The 19,010-nt window shown below is 45.9% G+C and overlaps 4 non-coding genes across 4 annotated transcripts; all 4 read left to right on the top strand.

The window, feature by feature from the left end:
- Positions 1–5,488: 5,488 nt before the first annotated feature.
- On the top strand, positions 5,489–5,679 carry LOC130344974 (U2 spliceosomal RNA). The gene has a single exon (XR_008883767.1). It is a non-coding gene; the product is annotated as a U2 spliceosomal RNA (small nuclear RNA).
- A 2,090-nt stretch (positions 5,680–7,769) lies between these two features.
- LOC130344972 (U2 spliceosomal RNA) lies at positions 7,770–7,960 on the top strand. Its single transcript, XR_008883766.1, has one exon. It is a non-coding gene; the product is annotated as a U2 spliceosomal RNA (small nuclear RNA).
- An 8,192-nt stretch (positions 7,961–16,152) lies between these two features.
- On the top strand, positions 16,153–16,343 carry LOC130344971 (U2 spliceosomal RNA). Its single transcript, XR_008883765.1, has one exon. It is a non-coding gene; the product is annotated as a U2 spliceosomal RNA (small nuclear RNA).
- A 2,085-nt stretch (positions 16,344–18,428) lies between these two features.
- LOC130344970 (U2 spliceosomal RNA) lies at positions 18,429–18,619 on the top strand. The gene has a single exon (XR_008883764.1). It is a non-coding gene; the product is annotated as a U2 spliceosomal RNA (small nuclear RNA).
- Positions 18,620–19,010: the final 391 nt, after the last annotated feature.

The following is a 19,010-nucleotide window of genomic DNA, read 5'->3' as shown; positions in this document are numbered from 1 at the left end:
AGGAGTCTTATCCCGGGCACAGATAGTGCAGGCTCGCACAAAGTCCACCACATCAGTCTCTAGAGTCGGCCACCAATAGAAGCGAGAGATGAGTTGCACAGATTTCTTGATGCCCGCATGACCTGCGAGATGGGAGGAGTGACCCCATTTGAGGATTCCGAGGCGTTGGCGTGGAGAAACAAAGGTCTTTCCTGGAGGAGTTTGCCTGATGGAGGCTGGAGAAGTGGAAATCAGGCAGTCAGGAGGAATGATGTGTTGAGGAGAGAGTTCAACTTCAGAAGCATCTGAGGAACGAGAGAGAGCATCGGCCCTAATGTTCTTATCGGCAGGCCGAAAGTGAATTTCAAAATTAAATCAGGCAAAGAACAGAGACCACCTGGCCTGACGAGGATTCAGCCGTTGGGCAGACTGGAGGTAGGAGAGGTTCTTGTGATCGGTGTAAATAATAACTGGAAATCTTGATCCCTCCAGCAGATGCCTCCATTCCTCAAGTGCTAATTTAATGGCTAGAAGCTCTCGATCCCCGATGGAGTAGTTCCTCTCCGCCGGAGAGAAGGTCCTAGAAAAAAAACCACAAGTAACAGCATGCCCGGAAGAGTTTTTTTGTAGAAGGACAGCTCCAGCTCCCACTGAGGAGGCATCAACCTCCAAAAGGAAGGGTGTAGATGGGTCAGGTCTGGAGAGCACGGGAGCCGAAGAAAAGGCAGACTTGAGCCGTTTAAAGGCGTCTTCCGCTTGAGGAGGCCAAGACTTGGGATCGGCATTTTTTTTGGTTAAAGCCACAATAGGAGCCACAACGGTAGAAAAATGTGGAATAAATTGCCTGTAATAATTGGCGAACCCCAAAAAACGTTGGATGGCACGGAGTCCGGAGGGGCGTGGCCAATCTAAGACGGCAGAGAGTTTGTCTGGATCCATTTGTAGTCCCTGGCCAGAGACCAAGTATCCTAGGAAAGGAAGAGATTGGCATTCAAACAGACATTTCTCTATTTTGGCATAGAGTTGATTGTCACGAAGTCTCTGAAGAACCATACGGACATGCTGGCGGTGTTCTTCTAGATTGGCAGAAAAAATCAGGATATCGTCCAGATATACAACAACACAGGAGTATAGGAGATCACGAAAAATTTCATTAACAAAGTCTTGGAAGACGGCAGGGGCGTTGCACAGGCCAAAGGGCATGACCAGATACTCAAAGTGTCCATCTCTGGTGTTAAATGCCGTTTTCCATTCATCCCCCTCTCTGATGCGGATGAGATTATAAGCACCTCTTAAGTCCAGTTTGGTAAAAATGTGGGCACCTTGGAGGCGATCAAAGAGTTCAGAGATGAGGGGTAGGGGGTAGCGGTTCTTAACCGTGATTTTATTAAGACCGCGGTAGTCAATGCAAGGACGTAGAGAGCCATCTTTTTTGGACACAAAGAAAAATCCGGCTCCGGCAGGAGAGGAGGATTTACGGATAAAGCCCTTTTTTAAATTTTCCTGGACGTATTCAGACATGGCAAGAGTCTCTGGGACGGACAGAGGATAGATTCTGCCCCGGGGTGGAGTAGTGCCCGGGAGGAGGTCAATAGGACAATCATAAGGCCTGTGAGGAGGTAGAGTCTCAGCTTGTTTTTTGCAAAAAACGTCCGCAAAGTCCATATAGGCCTTAGGGAGACCGGTTACAGGAGGAACCACAGAGTCACGGCAAGGGTTACTGGGAACCGGTTTTAGGCAGTCCTTGGAACAAGAGGGCCCCCAACTCTTGATCTCCCCAGTGGACCAATCCAGGGTTGGGGAATGAAGTTGAAGCCAGGGAAGTCCAAGGAGAATTTCAGAAGTGCAATTGGGGAGGACCAAAAGTTCAATCCTCTCGTGATGAGATCCGATGCACATTAGAAGGGGCTCCGTGCGGAAACGTATGGTACAGTCCAATCTTTCATTGTTTACACAATTGATGTAGAGGGGTCTGGCGAGACTGGTCACCGGGATGTTGAACCTGTTGACGAGAGAGGCCAAAATAAAATTTCCTGCAGATCCGGAGTCCAAGAAGGCCACAGCAGAGAAGGAGAAGGCAGAGGCAGACATCCGCACAGGCACAGTAAGACGTGGAGAAGCAGAGTAGACATCAAGGACTGTCTCACCTTTGTGCGGAGTCAGCGTACGTCTTTCCAGGCGGGGAGGACGGATAGGACAATCCTTCAGAAAGTGTTCGGTACTAGCACAGTACAGGCAGAGATTCTCCATGCGGCGTCGTGTCCTCTCTTGAGGTGTCAGGTGAGACCGGTCGACCTGCATAGCCTCCACGGCGGGAGACACAGGAACAGATTGCAGGGGACCAGAGGAGAGAGGAGCCGGGGAGAAGAAACGCCTCGTGCGAACAGAGTCCATATCCTGGCGGAGCTCCTGACGCCTTTCGGAAAAACGCATGTCAATGCGAGTGGCTAGGTGAATGAGTTCATGTAGATTAGCAGGGATTTCTCGTGCGGCCAGAACATCTTTAATGTTGCTGGATAGGCCTTTTTTAAAGGTCGCGCAGAGTGCCTCATTATTCCAGGATAATTCTGAAGCAAGAGTACGGAATTGTACGGCATACTCGCCAACGGAAGAATTACCCTGGACCAGGTTCAACAGGGCAGTCTCAGCAGAAGAGGCTCGGGCAGGTTCCTCAAAGACACTTCGAATTTCCGAGAAGAAGGAGTGTACAGAGGCAGTGACGGGGTCATTGCGGTCCCAGAGCGGTGTGGCCCAAGACAGGGCTTTTCCAGACAGAAGGCTGACTACGAAAGCCACCTTAGACCTTTCAGTGGGGAACTGGTCCGACATCATCTCCAAGTGCAATGAACATTGGGAAAGAAAGCCACGGCAAAACTTAGAGTCCCCATCAAATTTATCCGGCAAGGATAGTCGTAGTCCAGAAGCGGCCACTCGCTGCGGAGGAGGTGCAGGAGCTGGCGGAGGAGATGATTGCTGAAGCTGTGGTAGTAACTGCTGTAGCATAACGGTCAGTTGAGACAGCTGTTGGCCTTGTTGCGCTATCTGTTGTGACTGCTGGGCGACCACCGTGGTGAGGTCAGCGACAACTGGCAGAGGAACTTCAGCGGGATCCATGGCCGGATCTACTGTCACGATGCCGGCTGGCAGGTAGTGGATCCTCTGTGCCAGAGAGGGATTGGCGTGGACCGTGCTAGTGGATCGGTTCTAAGTCACTACTGGTTTTCACCAGAGCCCGCCGCAAAGCGGGATGGTCTTGCTGCGGCGGTAGTGACCAGGTCGTATCCACTAGCAACGGCTCAACCTCTCTGGCTGCTGAAGATAGGCGCGGTACAAGGGAGTAGACAGAAGCAAGGTCGGACGTAGCAGAAGGTCGGGGCAGGCAGCAAGGATCGTAGTCAGGGGCAACGGCAGGAGGTCTGGAACACAGGCTAGGAACATACAAGGAAACGCTTTCACTGGCACGATGGCAACAAGATCCGGCGAGGGAGTGAAGGGGAAGTGAGGTGATATAGGGAAGTGCACAGGTGATAACACTAATTGGAACCACTGCGCCAATCAGCGGCGCAGTGGCCCTTTAAATCGCAAAGACCCGGCGCGCGCGCGCCCTAGGGAGCGGGGCCGCGCGCGCCGGGACAGGACTGACGGAGAGCGAGACAGGTACGGGAGCCGGGGTGCGCATCGCGAGCGGGCGCTACCCGCATCGCGAATCGCATCCCGGCTGGAGGCGGTATCGCAGCGCCCCGGGTCAGTGGATCTGACCGGAGCGCTGCAGTGAGGAGAGTGTAGCGAGCGCTCCGGGGAGGAGCGGGGACCCGGAGCGCTCGGCGTAACAATGGACATATGTCTTTTTTCGACCGTACTAACTATGTAACTATGTAACATAACATGGGGGGGGGGGGGGGGTCTCCTGGCTGTTCACACAGGTGTGTCATTGCTGTACATTGACCATGCATTGCTTCTGTGGTATTGCAAAGGCAAAGACAAATGCTTCCAGCCATCCATTGCACTAATGGATTGGTCATCAGCTGGCTGTCTATGTCCCGCATCAATATAGACCAAAGTACAGAGGGTTAGGCTATGCTATTGTGCACCTACCTGATGCATCAGAAGGTGCGAGGCCCTTGCTAAATTCTGTGCACAGACTTTGAGATCTATACTTTAGACTGTATCTAAACCTGCTCCAACATGGACTGACATTCTGGCCTACTTTCAGCCGATGCGACTTGTCTGTCGCTGAACAGTCGCTTTTTATGTATTCAGCACCTATGTATAATGTTGTAAAAATGCTCTAGAAGCTAAAGTCGCAGAAATGTCACACATATTTGGCCTGCAACTTTCTGTGCGACAAATTCAGACAGGAAAAATCAGTATAAATCCTTAGAAAATTATCCCCCAGTGTCTCCATCTGCTGGCGGTATTGAATAAGCATTGCTGCACTGATGGGGTATGCATTAGACGAAAAAAAAGAAGAAAAAGAAGAATAATACGCCCAGAAAAGAGGCGAAAAGGAGAAAAACGTAAAAAAACGTGAAAAAAAAGTAAGAAAAAGAGAAGGGAAAAAAAGGTGGAAATGGGTTTAAAAGTGATTTCGGCGGAGAAATATATATATATATATATATATATATATATATATATACGCGCACACACACACATATATATAAACGTATTCTCCGTTGAGATATTGCAGCCGCTGCTGTGTCCAGGCCCAGGAGCCTTAGCACTGTGCTGTGATGTCACTCAATACCACTGACATCACTAGGTGTAAACAACATCTCTCCTTTGCTGTGTATGTGACTATGGAGCTGTTTGGTGATGTCGTCTATTATGGCCTTCATAGAAGCAACAGGAGATTGTTGCATCCATCTAGAACCCTCAGAACTACAGTGCTATGATGTCACTCACTTCCACAGGCCTTGCAGAGTGTAAACAACAACAACCCAGCTTTGTTGTGTATGTAACCATAGGGATTTGTGAAGTCACCTAGAACCTTCACAGCAGCGACAGCTTTATGAGGAGCATCAGCACTGCTCTGCCTGAGCAGAACCATCACCGCCATAGGTTGTCAAATAACCCGGATTTAACCCACACAGGTAAGTCCAATGGGGTGCAGGCATGTCCTCTATGCTTACAGCTTCCCGTGGGTGTTGGTTTGATACCGTTTGGGGACAGCCAAGGAGGCATCTGCAGGCAACAAAGGTAGGTGTGTGCTTGTGTGTGTGTTTCCTATGCAGATCCTAAGCCCAGTGTCACATGCAAGTAGGAGGAGTAAGAAGGGTTCCTGGCAAATCCGGGTTATGGATTGCATTTAAAAAGGCCCCGTGGGAGTGCAATGGGCCCCTGTCTTGCTGCTTAGCAATAATGGTATGGGTTTAGGTTCTGCTGTGTGTACTGGTGGTTGACTGCCCCCCAGCCCAGAGTGTGCATGGAAAATTGTCTGGCAGCCTCCCTGACAGCAAGCAGTGATAGTGCCCATGAAGGGCACCTTGTTGGGCCCGCCCCTTTCACGGTTATCGCTTCTCGGCCTTTTGGCTAAGATCAAGTGTAGTATCTGTTCTTATCAGTTTAATATCTGATACGTCCCCTATCTGGGGACCATATATTAAATGGATTTTTGAGAACGGGGGCCGATTTCGAAGCTTGCTTCCGTCGCCCTATGCATTGACCCGATATGGCAGTATCTTCGGGTACAGTGCACCACCCCCTTACAGGGTTAAAAAGAAAGATTCCTACTTTCATTGCTACCTGCTTGCTGGCTAGCCAGCTAGCCAGCCCTGTGGGCCTTGCTGCTGCTGCAGCCAAAAAACAAAAGGTGGTGCTGCTGCTGCTTCTGCTGCTTCTGCTTCTGCTTGTGTCTGGCCGCTGTTGGAGCGTCCAGGCACAGGACTTCTGCTGCTGCTGACTAAATGGCCTCCTTAATTGGATCATTTGAGTAGCCAGCACACCTGTGCAGGTAGGGCATGACATGATAGGCAGCTGCCTTGATAGCGGGTGGGTGCTGAATGTTCCTAATTGACAAAATAAGATTAATGCTTATGAAGAAATATAAAATCTCATCCCTTCCCCAATATCGCGCCACACCCCTACCCCTTAATTCCCTGGTTGAACTTGATGGACATATGTCTTTTTTCGACCGTACTAACTATGTAACTATGTAACATAACATGGGGGGGGGGGTCTCCTGGCTGTTCACACAGGTGTGTCATTGCTGTACATTGACCATGCATTGCTTCTGTGGTATTGCAAAGGCAAAGACAAATGCTTCCAGCCATCCATTGCACTAATGGATTGGTCATCAGCTGGCTGTCTATGTCCCGCATCAATATAGACCAAAGTACAGAGGGTTAGGCTATGCTATTGTGCACCTACCTGATGCATCAGAAGGTGCGAGGCCCTTGCTAAATTCTGTGCACAGACTTTGAGATCTATACTTTAGACTGTATCTAAACCTGCTCCAACATGGACTGACATTCTGGCCTACTTTCAGCCGATGCGACTTGTCTGTCGCTGAACAGTCGCTTTTTATGTATTCAGCACCTATGTATAATGTTGTAAAAATGCTCTAGAAGCTAAAGTCGCAGAAATGTCACACATATTTGGCCTGCAACTTTCTGTGCGACAAATTCAGACAGGAAAAATCAGTATAAATCCTTAGAAAATTATCCCCCAGTGTCTCCATCTGCTGGCGGTATTGAATAAGCATTGCTGCACTGATGGGGTATGCATTAGACGAAAAAAAAGAAGAAAAAGAAGAATAATACGCCCAGAAAAGAGGCGAAAAGGAGAAAAACGTAAAAAAACGTGAAAAAAAAGTAAGAGGAAGAGAAGGGAAAAAAAGGTGGAAATGGGTTTAAAAGTGATTTCGGCGGAGAAATATATATATATATATATATATATATATATATATATATATATATATACGCGCACACACACACATATATATAAACGTATTCTCCGTTGAGATATTGCAGCCGCTGCTGTGTCCAGGCCCAGGAGCCTTAGCACTGTGCTGTGATGTCACTCAATACCACTGACATCACTAGGTGTAAACAACATCTCTCCTTTGCTGTGTATGTGACTATGGAGCTGTTTGGTGATGTCGTCTATTATGGCCTTCATAGAAGCAACAGGAGATTGTTGCATCCATCTAGAACCCTCAGAACTACAGTGCTATGATGTCACTCACTTCCACAGGCCTTGCAGAGTGTAAACAACAACAACCCAGCTTTGTTGTGTATGTAACCATAGGGATTTGTGATGTCACCTAGAACCTTCACAGCAGCGACAGCTTTATGAGGAGCATCAGCACTGCTCTGCCTGAGCAGAACCATCACCGCCATAGGTTGTCAAATAACCCGGATTTAACCCACACAGGTAAGTCCAATGGGGTGCAGGCATGTCCTCTATGCTTACAGCTTCCCGTGGGTGTTGGTTTGATACCGTTTGGGGACAGCCAAGGAGGCATCTGCAGGCAACAAAGGTAGGTGTGTGCTTGTGTGTGTGTTTCCTATGCAGATCCTAAGCCCAGTGTCACATGCAAGTAGGAGGAGTAAGAAGGGTTCCTGGCAAATCCGGGTTATGGATTGCATTTAAAAAGGCCCCGTGGGAGTGCAATGGGCCCCTGTCTTGCTGCTTAGCAATAATGGTATGGGTTTAGGTTCTGCTGTGTGTACTGGTGGTTGACTGCCCCCCAGCCCAGAGTGTGCATGGAAAATTGTCTGGCAGCCTCCCTGACAGCAAGCAGTGATAGTGCCCATGAAGGGCACCTTGTTGGGCCCGCCCCTTTCACGGTTATCGCTTCTCGGCCTTTTGGCTAAGATCAAGTGTAGTATCTGTTCTTATCAGTTTAATATCTGATACGTCCCCTATCTGGGGACCATATATTAAATGGATTTTTGAGAACGGGGGCCGATTTCGAAGCTTGCTTCCGTCGCCCTATGCATTGACCCGATATGGCAGTATCTTCGGGTACAGTGCACCACCCCCTTACAGGGTTAAAAAGAAAGATTCCTACTTTCATTGCTACCTGCTTGCTGGCTAGCCAGCTAGCCAGCCCTGTGGGCCTTGCTGCTGCTGCAGCCAAAAAACAAAAGGTGGTGCTGCTGCTGCTTCTGCTGCTTCTGCTTCTGCTTGTGTCTGGCCGCTGTTGGAGCGTCCAGGCACAGGACTTCTGCTGCTGCTGACTAAATGGCCTCCTTAATTGGATCATTTGAGTAGCCAGCACACCTGTGCAGGTAGGGCATGACATGATAGGCAGCTGCCTTGATAGCGGGTGGGTGCTGAATGTTCCTAATTGACAAAATAAGATTTTATGGCAAAACAAGACGCTTCGTATTATGCTTTTAAACTTCTTTACTGAACTTCAGCAGCAAATATAAACTGTATGTATTAACAAGAAAAAATAATTTTTTGAGGCATATAAAGAGTATATGGCTGAACAATCTAGGGTGCAACCTAGTATCATGTCCTGTATCATTGGCCAATCAGACAGCAAGGCAGGTGATAAAGGTGACCGATTCCCAGGTATCTCCCTTCTTCTTTGCTGCTCAGCAGTGTGACAAAGATAAGTTCATTTTTTCTCTCACAAACAATTACCTCATATATTCTATTATTTCAATATTATTTTGATTAATTCATTTACTAATTTCATTTATTACTATTTTCCATTTATTTTCATTTTCCATATTTATTTTTTCCTTCCATTTCATACCTTATCCTATTAATGGTTTTTTCTATACATTGAATTTCTTACATTGTACTGCTATATACATATTTCGGGTCCTATACCCTCTGTTCATTCTCTCTATATTCTGAAGAAATTAATAAATTTTTTCCTCAATACTCTTTATTTTAACTTATTCCTCCCTCAACTATTCTTCCTTTTATATCTCACCCAAGTATTATTCCCTGTTCTTTCCGGTGCTTATGGTCATTCCGACCCTCATAATATTCAATTTCACGATTGCTTCCACTATACATACCTTTCTATCTTCTTTTTTCCTCTCCCTTGGCAGACCTCCGCCATTACTGCGTCGCGAACATTTTCTCATATTCGCCGCGCGCGCGCACGCGCAAGTCTCGCGAGACTTGCAGACAGAGCGGTCATCCTCTGTCTAACGTCCGCGGGATCTCGTCATTCTCCTCAGAGTGACAGAACCCGGCGGACGCGTCGCCCATTGGCAACAAATAGATACAACATTACTTCAGTATCCTCCATTTTATTATTATCTGTTTCCCCTCAGGTTAAACAACTGTTTCATCCCTTATCCTGTACTACCACCTTGTGGTAGTTTTCAGTAGTTTCCTCCATTTTTTTTCTCTCATAAATCTTACTTACATTGATAGTCCTTTATCCATTGTAATAATACATTGTTTTAGTACATAATTAATCATAGTTAATTAACTTTCACCTATTATTATTCCTTATCCATATTCATATAGATATTGGTTTCAATACCTCTCTTATACCCTCACAATGTCTGCTGATAATAAGACTCCATCTACTGAGAATGCATTACCAGAGAATTTACAATCTCTGGTAGATGCTTCAATATCAAAGTCTATTAATACAGCGGTTCAAACCGCGGTCTCTGCATTGCAGAATTCCATTGACCAGTCTGTGGCTCTGGCGTTAGCACGCTCACAACCCACAAATATGACTAACTTACCTATGAACATTTTACCTCCCACGACTCCATCAGATCAATTCTGGTCCCCAAAAGAGTCTGTGTCCCAACTAGCTAAGGGACTTAAGGGATCAGGTAAGGCGAAATCTAAAAAACGCCACACATCAGACGGCCCATATCCCTCTAAGAGTGATAAAACTACCTCTGGGATGCGCCAAGACTCTTCACGATCTCACTCTACAGAGCGCAAGCAGACATCCATCAGTAGTGATTCCCATAAGCCCCATAATTCACCCTCATCCCATGAGGAGGCTCATAGTAGCAAAACTAGAAAACCTAGCTTCAGAGCTAAACCAGACTCCTACCGAGTTCCCTCCTCCAATGAGTCAGAAGACTCCGATATAGAGGACGTGGATCAAATACTCTATGTTTCGGAGGACAGTGATTCTAATCATGATGACCCTGGCAGTCAGGAGGAAGCTATGCTAACTGAATCCGGAGATACATATTTTGACCCGGCTTTAATATGCCATCCCCGATCGGGGGAATGGCTTCCAAACTCTAAAGTGGCCGAGTTTTTCTCCCTATGGGCCAACAAACCTCTGGATAAACCATCACGCAATAAGTTAAAGGCAGAATGCCCTAGGCCAACACTGCCGAATAATGCTTCTTGCACTCCAGAGTTGGACCCGTTAATTTCCAAATTTCTCTTTAAAACGGGGAAAAATCCCAAAAAAGGGATAGATAGAAGCTTCCAGTCTTGTCAAGACAAACTGATGGATCTTATGGGTCCACTAACTAAAATATTGGACCTAGCTGAGGTAGCTTCCATCTCCAATACTCCGGTAGATACGGAAACCCTTAAAGGGTGGGCCCAAAGGGCCATATGTTTTTTCGGGAACGCAAACAATTCCCTTTCTAATGAACGAAAACGTTCCATTCTTTTAAAAATTGACCCCCAACTGACTAACTTGGCCACGGTGGAACCTCCCAACCCCACCAAAGGCATGCTATTTGGGGAAGATTTTATTAAGGAATTAAATAAATACGTCGGCCTTTTCTCCTCACTGAATAAGGCCCAAGTATCTATGAAAAAAGTTTTCTCCCAACGTGTTTTTGGAAAGGCCGGAAAAGGACGGGGCCGTTTTTCCGGCCGATCCTCCCAACATAAATATACCAGAGGCTCCTATCCTCAACCATCCTCTCAATTTTCAGGGTCCTCCTCCGCCCCCCCTCCCTTTTTTCCCTACAGGGGCAGACCATGGCGGGCTAGAGGTCAAAGAGGATACCCTCGCTCAAGACCTCCCACAGGTAAGCCTATCACAATTTTCTTCCCAAGATATTCCCCTAGGGGGAAGACTCCTGTATTTTTTCCACAACTGGCATACAATTACATCCGACTCTTGGATTCTAAATACAATCAAAGGTTATCAAATAGAGTTTGTCTCCCTTCCTGTCCAAACTTACCTACCCCATCCAATTCAATTCTCTCAAGCAGACAGGACTCTTATAGACCAAGAAATCAGAGATTTGATTGCCAAACGAGCAATTATCCCAGCTCAGTCCCACTCACCAGGTTTCATCAGCAACTTATTTCTGGTGAAAAAGAAAGAAGGTGGTCACAGACCAGTGATCAATCTGAAACTTTTGAACAACTTAGTGATCTATCGCCACTTCAAGATGGAGGGCATACACTTACTAAGGGACATTCTAATGAAACACGACTGGCTAATAAAAATAGATTTGAAGGATGCTTATCTGACAGTCCCAATTCATCCTTCTTCTCAAATCTTCCTTCAATTCCTGTGGGAAGACAAGAGATGGCAATTCACTTGCCTCCCTTTCGGTCTATCATCAGCCCCGTGGTGTTTTACAAAACTACTGAAACCAGTAGTGGCTTCTCTCAGAAGTCGAGGGGTTCGTCTTATCATCTATCTCGACGATATTCTCCTTATGGCCCAATCAAAAGAGTTACTTTTGCTCCACATGAGTTGGACTCTAACTCTTCTGACTCATCTGGGTTTTCTTATAAATCACAAGAAATCAATCTTAACCCCCTCTCAAAATCTAGAATTTTTAGGCTTCATGATCAACACCCAGTTGACCACTCTGAGCCTTCCCCCAAGGAGATTGAAGACTATCCGGAAGGAAATCCGGCAAATTCTCCGCAAAGACATAATATCTTTAAGGACGATAGCTCGAATAGTGGGTCTTTTATCAGCCTCGATCCAGGCTATATTTCCAGCCCCTCTTCATTACAGGGCTCTCCAACGCCTAAAGATTCGTCATTTGAGAGAAGGTCTCGGTTACTCAGACGAGATTCCCCTATCTTCAGATGCCAAAGAAGAACTTCTTTGGTGGCTCGCTCACATAGAGACCTGGAATGGCAAGGCAATCTTCCATCCGAATCCAGACATCATTATAGAATCGGATGCGAGCCTTTCCGGATGGGGAGCTCACTGCGGTTCTCTTTCCACTGGAGGGAAATGGTCCCCATCAGAAGCCCAACTACACATAAATTGTCTGGAACTTATGGCAGGATTTTTTGCATTAAAAAGTTTTGCAAAAAATTCCTCCCATTGTTGTATTCTCCTTCGCATGGACAACATTTCCGCTGTCCAGTACATCAACCACTTGGGAGGTACAGCATCCAAGACTCTTGCGAACTTTGTCAAAGACTTTTGGCATTTTTGTCTAGACAGACAGATAACCATAAAAGCGGAATATCTACCCGGGATTTCCAACTCAGTAGCGGATTGGTACTCTCGCTACCTTACGGATTCCAGCGATTGGAAGTTACTTCTTCCAATCTTTCAGGAACTCAATTCTCTATGGGGTCCTCTTCACATGGACCTTTTTGCCTCCCGTTTGAACACTCAATTGCCTCTATTTTTCAGTTGGCGTCCGGACCCAGAAGCTCTGGGTGTGGACGCTTTCCTGCAATTTTGGCCTCAAAAAACCCTATACGCGTTTCCTCCATTCAACCTCATCCCTCGAGTCTTATTCCAAACCACGGTTCAGAAATCTACTCTAGTTCTTATCACTCCTCTTTGGCCGACTCAATCGTGGTTTCCCCAAATCCTACATCTTCTCATAGACTTTCCTCGTCTCCTTCCATCCACTCACGATCTTCTACTGGACCCTCAGGGGAATTGTCATCCTCTGATAACGTCAGGCCAACTACTTCTGGTGGCCTGGATGATTTCGGGTCACCAAGATCTAACCTCCAATTTTCAAAATCGACTCAGGACATCCTTTCAGATGCATGGGCCCCGGGTACCAAATCAGCTTACCGATCAGCCTGGGGAATATGGTCTCATTGGTGCGATCAACGACATCTGGATCCCTTTCGAACATCTATATCTCACATCTTGAATTTCTTAGCAGCCTCTTTTGATGCTGGCAAAGCTTATAGGACGATTAACCTCTATCGTTCGGCAATTTCTTCTAAGCACCTTCCGATAGACTCCATTCCGGTGGGTAGACACCCTTTAGTTTGTCAACTCCTTAAAGGCATTCGCTTTCGTAGACCTCCTGCACCGAAATATACTTCTACGTGGAATATAAATATTATTCTTGACATGTTCATTTCTTGGGAAGATAATGATTCGTTATCATTAAAATTCCTATCATTCAAACTTACCACTCTCTTGTGTATTGTTTCGATCAAAAGAGTCTCTGATGTAAGATCACTAGACATTTCTCGCAGACAGTTTACACCTCAAGGTGTTGTTTTTTCCATATTTCGTCGTACAAAAACAAATCTCCACTCCGTTTTTTACCCTTCTTTTCCTCATCAGGAGAAACTTTGTGTAGTTCGCTGTCTTCGTTCCTATGAATCCAGAACTGAATCTCTTCGGTCTCCATCATCTTCCCAATTGCTGATTTCCTTCTGCAAACCTCACGCTCCTGTATCCTCTCCCACTCTAGCTAGATGGGTTAAACAAACCATGCATTTAGCCGGTATCGATGTATCCAAATTTACGGCCCATTCTGCCAGAAGTGCAGTCTCAACCAAACTTTTCCAATCTGGCGCTTCCCTTTCAGATCTATTAAAAGCGGCTGATTGGTCTTCCGACTCTACTTTCAAAACCTTTTACTTCAGACCCGAATCCCATGTTTCTATGTTACTATTGTAATAATTGCTAATGTTACTCAGAATGGGTTGTTTCAATATATATTATGTTTATTACGATTAAGCTTTAAACTAAGCATAATACGAAGCGTCTTGTTTTGCCATAAAATTGGAAATTTTCCTATCTTAGGTGACGGAAAATTTGGATTTTATTAAAAACAAGACGCGAGTATTATCCCTCCCAATTCCCATCCCTATAACTTGTTGTTTTTGCTTATTTCTGAAACAGCTCCTCAGTGATTTCCAACCATCATTGAACATCAATGTGGACAAGACTTCATGGATCCCGTATTTCTTCGTCTTTTATTCATCCTACATCCTCTTCACTTGTTGATATTCCGGTTACTATTTCCTGTTTGATGTAACGTTGCAAAGAAGAAGGGAGATACCTGGGAATCGGTCACCTTTATCACCTGCCTTGCTGTCTGATTGGCCAATGATACAGGACATGATACTAGGTTGCACCCTAGATTGTTCAGCCATATACTCTTTATATGCCTCCAAAAATTATTTTTTCTTGTTAATACATACAGTTTATATTTGCTGCTGAAGTTCAGTAAAGAAGTTTAAAAGCATAATACTCGCGTCTTGTTTTTAATAAAATCCAAATTTTCCGTCACCTAAGATAGGAAAATTTCCAATTAATGCTTATGAAGAAATATAAAATCTCATCCCTTCCCCAATATCGCGCCACACCCCTACCCCTTAATTCCCTGGTTGAACTTGATGGACATATGTCTTTTTTCGACCGTACTAACTATGTAACTATGTAACATAACATGGGGGGGGGGTCTCCTGGCTGTTCACACAGGTGTGTCATTGCTGTACATTGACCATGCATTGCTTCTGTGGTATTGCAAAGGCAAAGACAAATGCTTCCAGCCATCCATTGCACTAATGGATTGGTCATCAGCTGGCTGTCTATGTCCCGCATCAATATAGACCAAAGTACAGAGGGTTAGGCTATGCTATTGTGCACCTACCTGATGCATCAGAAGGTGCGAGGCCCTTGCTAAATTCTGTGCACAGACTTTGAGATCTATACTTTAGACTGTATCTAAACCTGCTCCAACATGGACTGACATTCTGGCCTACTTTCAGCCGATGCGACTTGTCTGTCGCTGAACAGTCGCTTTTTATGTATTCAGCACCTATGTATAATGTTGTAAAAATGCTCTAGAAGCTAAAGTCGCAGAAATGTCACACATATTTGGCCTGCAACTTTCTGTGCGACAAATTCAGACAGGAAAAATCAGTATAAATCCTTAGAAAATTATCCCCCAGTGTCTCCATCTGCTGGCGGTATTGAATAAGCATTGCTGCACTGATGGGGTATGCATTAGACGAAAAAAAAGAAGAAAAAGAAGAATAATACGCCCAGAAAAGAGGCGAAAAGGAGAAAAACGTAAAAAAACGTGAAAAAAAAGTAAGAGGAAGAGAAGGGAAAAAAAGGTGGAAATGGGTTTAAAAGTGATTTCGGCGGAGAAATATATCTATATATATATATATATATATATATATATATATATATATATATATATACGCGCACACACACACATATATATAAACATATTCTCCGTTGAGATATTGCAGCCGCTGCTGTGTCCAGGCCCAGGAGCCTTAGCACTGTGCTGTGATGTCACTCAATACCACTGACATCACTAGGTGTAAACAACATCTCTCCTTTGCTGTGTATGTGACTATGGAGCTGTTTGGTGATGTCGTCTATTATGGCCTTCATAGAAGCAACAGGAGATTGTTGCATCCATCTAGAACCCTCAGAACTACAGTGCTATGATGTCACTCACTTCCACAGGCCTTGCAGAGTGTAAACAACAACAACCCAGCTTTGTTGTGTATGTAACCATAGGGATTTGTGATGTCACCTAGAACCTTCACAGCAGCGACAGCTTTATGAGGAGCATCAGCACTGCTCTGCCTGAGCAGAACCATCACCGCCATAGGTTGTCAAATAACCCGGATTTAACCCACACAGGTAAGTCCAATGGGGTGCAGGCATGTCCTCTATGCTTACAGCTTCCCGTGGGTGTTGGTTTGATACCGTTTGGGGACAGCCAAGGAGGCATCTGCAGGCAACAAAGGTAGGTGTGTGCTTGTGTGTGTGTTTCCTATGCAGATCCTAAGCCCAGTGTCACATGCAAGTAGGAGGAGTAAGAAGGGTTCCTGGCAAATCCGGGTTATGGATTGCATTTAAAAAGGCCCCGTGGGAGTGCAATGGGCCCCTGTCTTGCTGCTTAGCAATAATGGTATGGGTTTAGGTTCTGCTGTGTGTACTGGTGGTTGACTGCCCCCCAGCCCAGAGTGTGCATGGAAAATTGTCTGGCAGCCTCCCTGACAGCAAGCAGTGATAGTGCCCATGAAGGGCACCTTGTTGGGCCCGCCCCTTTCACGGTTATCGCTTCTCGGCCTTTTGGCTAAGATCAAGTGTAGTATCTGTTCTTATCAGTTTAATATCTGATACGTCCCCTATCTGGGGACCATATATTAAATGGATTTTTGAGAACGGGGGCCGATTTCGAAGCTTGCTTCCGTCGCCCTATGCATTGACCCGATATGGCAGTATCTTCGGGTACAGTGCACCACCCCCTTACAGGGTTAAAAAGAAAGATTCCTACTTTCATTGCTACCTGCTTGCTGGCTAGCCAGCTAGCCAGCCCTGTGGGCCTTGCTGCTGCTGCAGCCAAAAAACAAAAGGTGGTGCTGCTGCTGCTTCTGCTGCTTCTGCTTCTGCTTGTGTCTGGCCGCTGTTGGAGCGTCCAGGCACAGGACTTCTGCTGCTGCTGACTAAATGGCCTCCTTAATTGGATCATTTGAGTAGCCAGCACACCTGTGCAGGTAGGGCATGACATGATAGGCAGCTGCCTTGATAGCGGGTGGGTGCTGAATGTTCCTAATTGACAAAATAAGATTAATGCTTATGAAGAAATATAAAATCTCATCCCTTCCCCAATATCGCGCCACACCCCTACCCCTTAATTCCCTGGTTGAACTTGATGGACATATGTCTTTTTTCGACCGTACTAACTATGTAACTATGTAACATAACATGGGGGGGGGGGGGGTCTCCTGGCTGTTCACACAGGTGTGTCATTGCTGTACATTGACCATGCATTGCTTCTGTGGTATTGCAAAGGCAAAGACAAATGCTTCCAGCCATCCATTGCACTAATGGATTGGTCATCAGCTGGCTGTCTATGTCCCGCATCAATATAGACCAAAGTACAGAGGGTTAGGCTATGCTATTGTGCACCTACCTGATGCATCAGAAGGTGCGAGGCCCTTGCTAAATTCTGTGCACAGACTTTGAGATCTATACTTTAGACTGTATCTAAACCTGCTCCAACATGGACTGACATTCTGGCCTACTTTCAGCCGATGCGACTTGTCTGTCGCTGAACAGTCGCTTTTTATGTATTCAGCACCTATGTATAATGTTGTAAAAATGCTCTAGAAGCTAAAGTCGCAGAAATGTCACACATATTTGGCCTGCAACTTTCTGTGCGACAAATTCAGACAGGAAAAATCAGTATAAATCCTTAGAAAATTATCCCCCAGTGTCTCCATCTGCTGGCGGTATTGAATAAGCATTGCTGCACTGATGGGGTATGCATTAGACGAAAAAAAAGAAGAAAAAGAAGAATAATACGCCCAGAAAAGAGGCGAAAAGGAGAAAAACGTAAAAAAACGTGAAAAAAAAGTAAGAGGAAGAGAAGGGAAAAAAAGGTGGAAATGGGTTTAAAAGTGATTTCGGCGGAGAAATATATATATATATATATATATATATATATATATATATACGCGCACACACACACATATATATAAACGTATTCTCCGTTGAGATATTGCAGCCGCTGCTGTGTCCAGGCCCAGGAGCCTTAGCACTGTGCTGTGATGTCACTCAATACCACTGACATCACTAGGTGTAAACAACATCTCTCCTTTGCTGTGTATGTGACTATGGAGCTGTTTGGTGATGTCGTCTATTATGGCCTTCATAGAAGCAACAGGAGATTGTTGCATCCATCTAGAACCCTCAGAACTACAGTGCTATGATGTCACTCACTTCCACAGGCCTTGCAGAGTGTAAACAACAACAACCCAGCTTTGTTGTGTATGTAACCATAGGGATTTGTGATGTCACCTAGAACCTTCATAGCAGCGACAGCTTTATGAGGAGCATCAGCACTGCTCTGCCTGAGCAGAACCATCACCGCCATAGGTTGTCAAATAACCCGGATTTAACCCACACAGGTAAGTCCAATGGGGTGCAGGCATGTCCTCTATGCTTACAGCTTCCCGTGGGTGTTGGTTTGATACCGTTTGAGGACAGCCAAGGAGGCATCTGCAGGCAACAAAGGTAGGTGTGTGCTTGTGTGTGTGTTTCCTATGCAGATCCTAAGCCCAGTGTCACATGCAAGTAGGAGGAGTAAGAAGGGTTCCTGGCAAATCCGGGTTATGGATTGCATTTAAAAAGGCCCCGTGGGAGTGCAATGGGCCCCTGTCTTGCTGCTTAGCAATAATGGTATGGGTTTAGGTTCTGCTGTGTGTACTGGTGGTTGACTGCCCCCCAGCCCAGAGTGTGCATGGAAAATTGTCTGGCAGCCTCCCTGACAGCAAGCAGTGATAGTGCCCATGAAGGGCACCTTGTTGGGCCCGCCCCTTTCACGGTTATCGCTTCTCGGCCTTTTGGCTAAGATCAAGTGTAGTATCTGTTCTTATCAGTTTAATATCTGATACGTCCCCTATCTGGGGACCATATATTAAATGGATTTTTGAGAACGGGGGCCGATTTCGAAGCTTGCTTCCGTCGCCCTATGCATTGACCCGATATGGCAGTATCTTCGGGTACAGTGCACCACCCCCTTACAGGGTTAAAAAGAAAGATTCCTACTTTCATTGCTACCTGCTTGCTGGCTAGCCAGCTAGCCAGCCCTGTGGGCCTTGCTGCTGCTGCAGCCAAAAAACAAAAGGTGGTGCTGCTGCTGCTTCTGCTGCTTCTGCTTCTGCTTGTGTCTGGCCGCTGTTGGAGCGTCCAGGCACAGGACTTCTGCTGCTGCTGACTAAATGGCCTCCTTAATTGGATCATTTGAGTAGCCAGCACACCTGTGCAGGTAGGGCATGACATGATAGGCAGCTGCCTTGATAGCGGGTGGGTGCTGAATGTTCCTAATTGACAAAATAAGATTAATGCTTATGAAGAAATATAAAATCTCATCCCTTCCCCAATATCGCGCCACACCCCTACCCCTTAA

The sequence above is a fragment of the Hyla sarda genome, unplaced genomic scaffold, assembly GCF_029499605.1.
Source record: "Hyla sarda isolate aHylSar1 unplaced genomic scaffold, aHylSar1.hap1 scaffold_739, whole genome shotgun sequence".
In the NCBI taxonomy this organism is placed as follows: domain Eukaryota; kingdom Metazoa; phylum Chordata; class Amphibia; order Anura; family Hylidae; genus Hyla; species Hyla sarda.
This window is presented reverse-complemented; position numbering and strand designations above follow the sequence as displayed.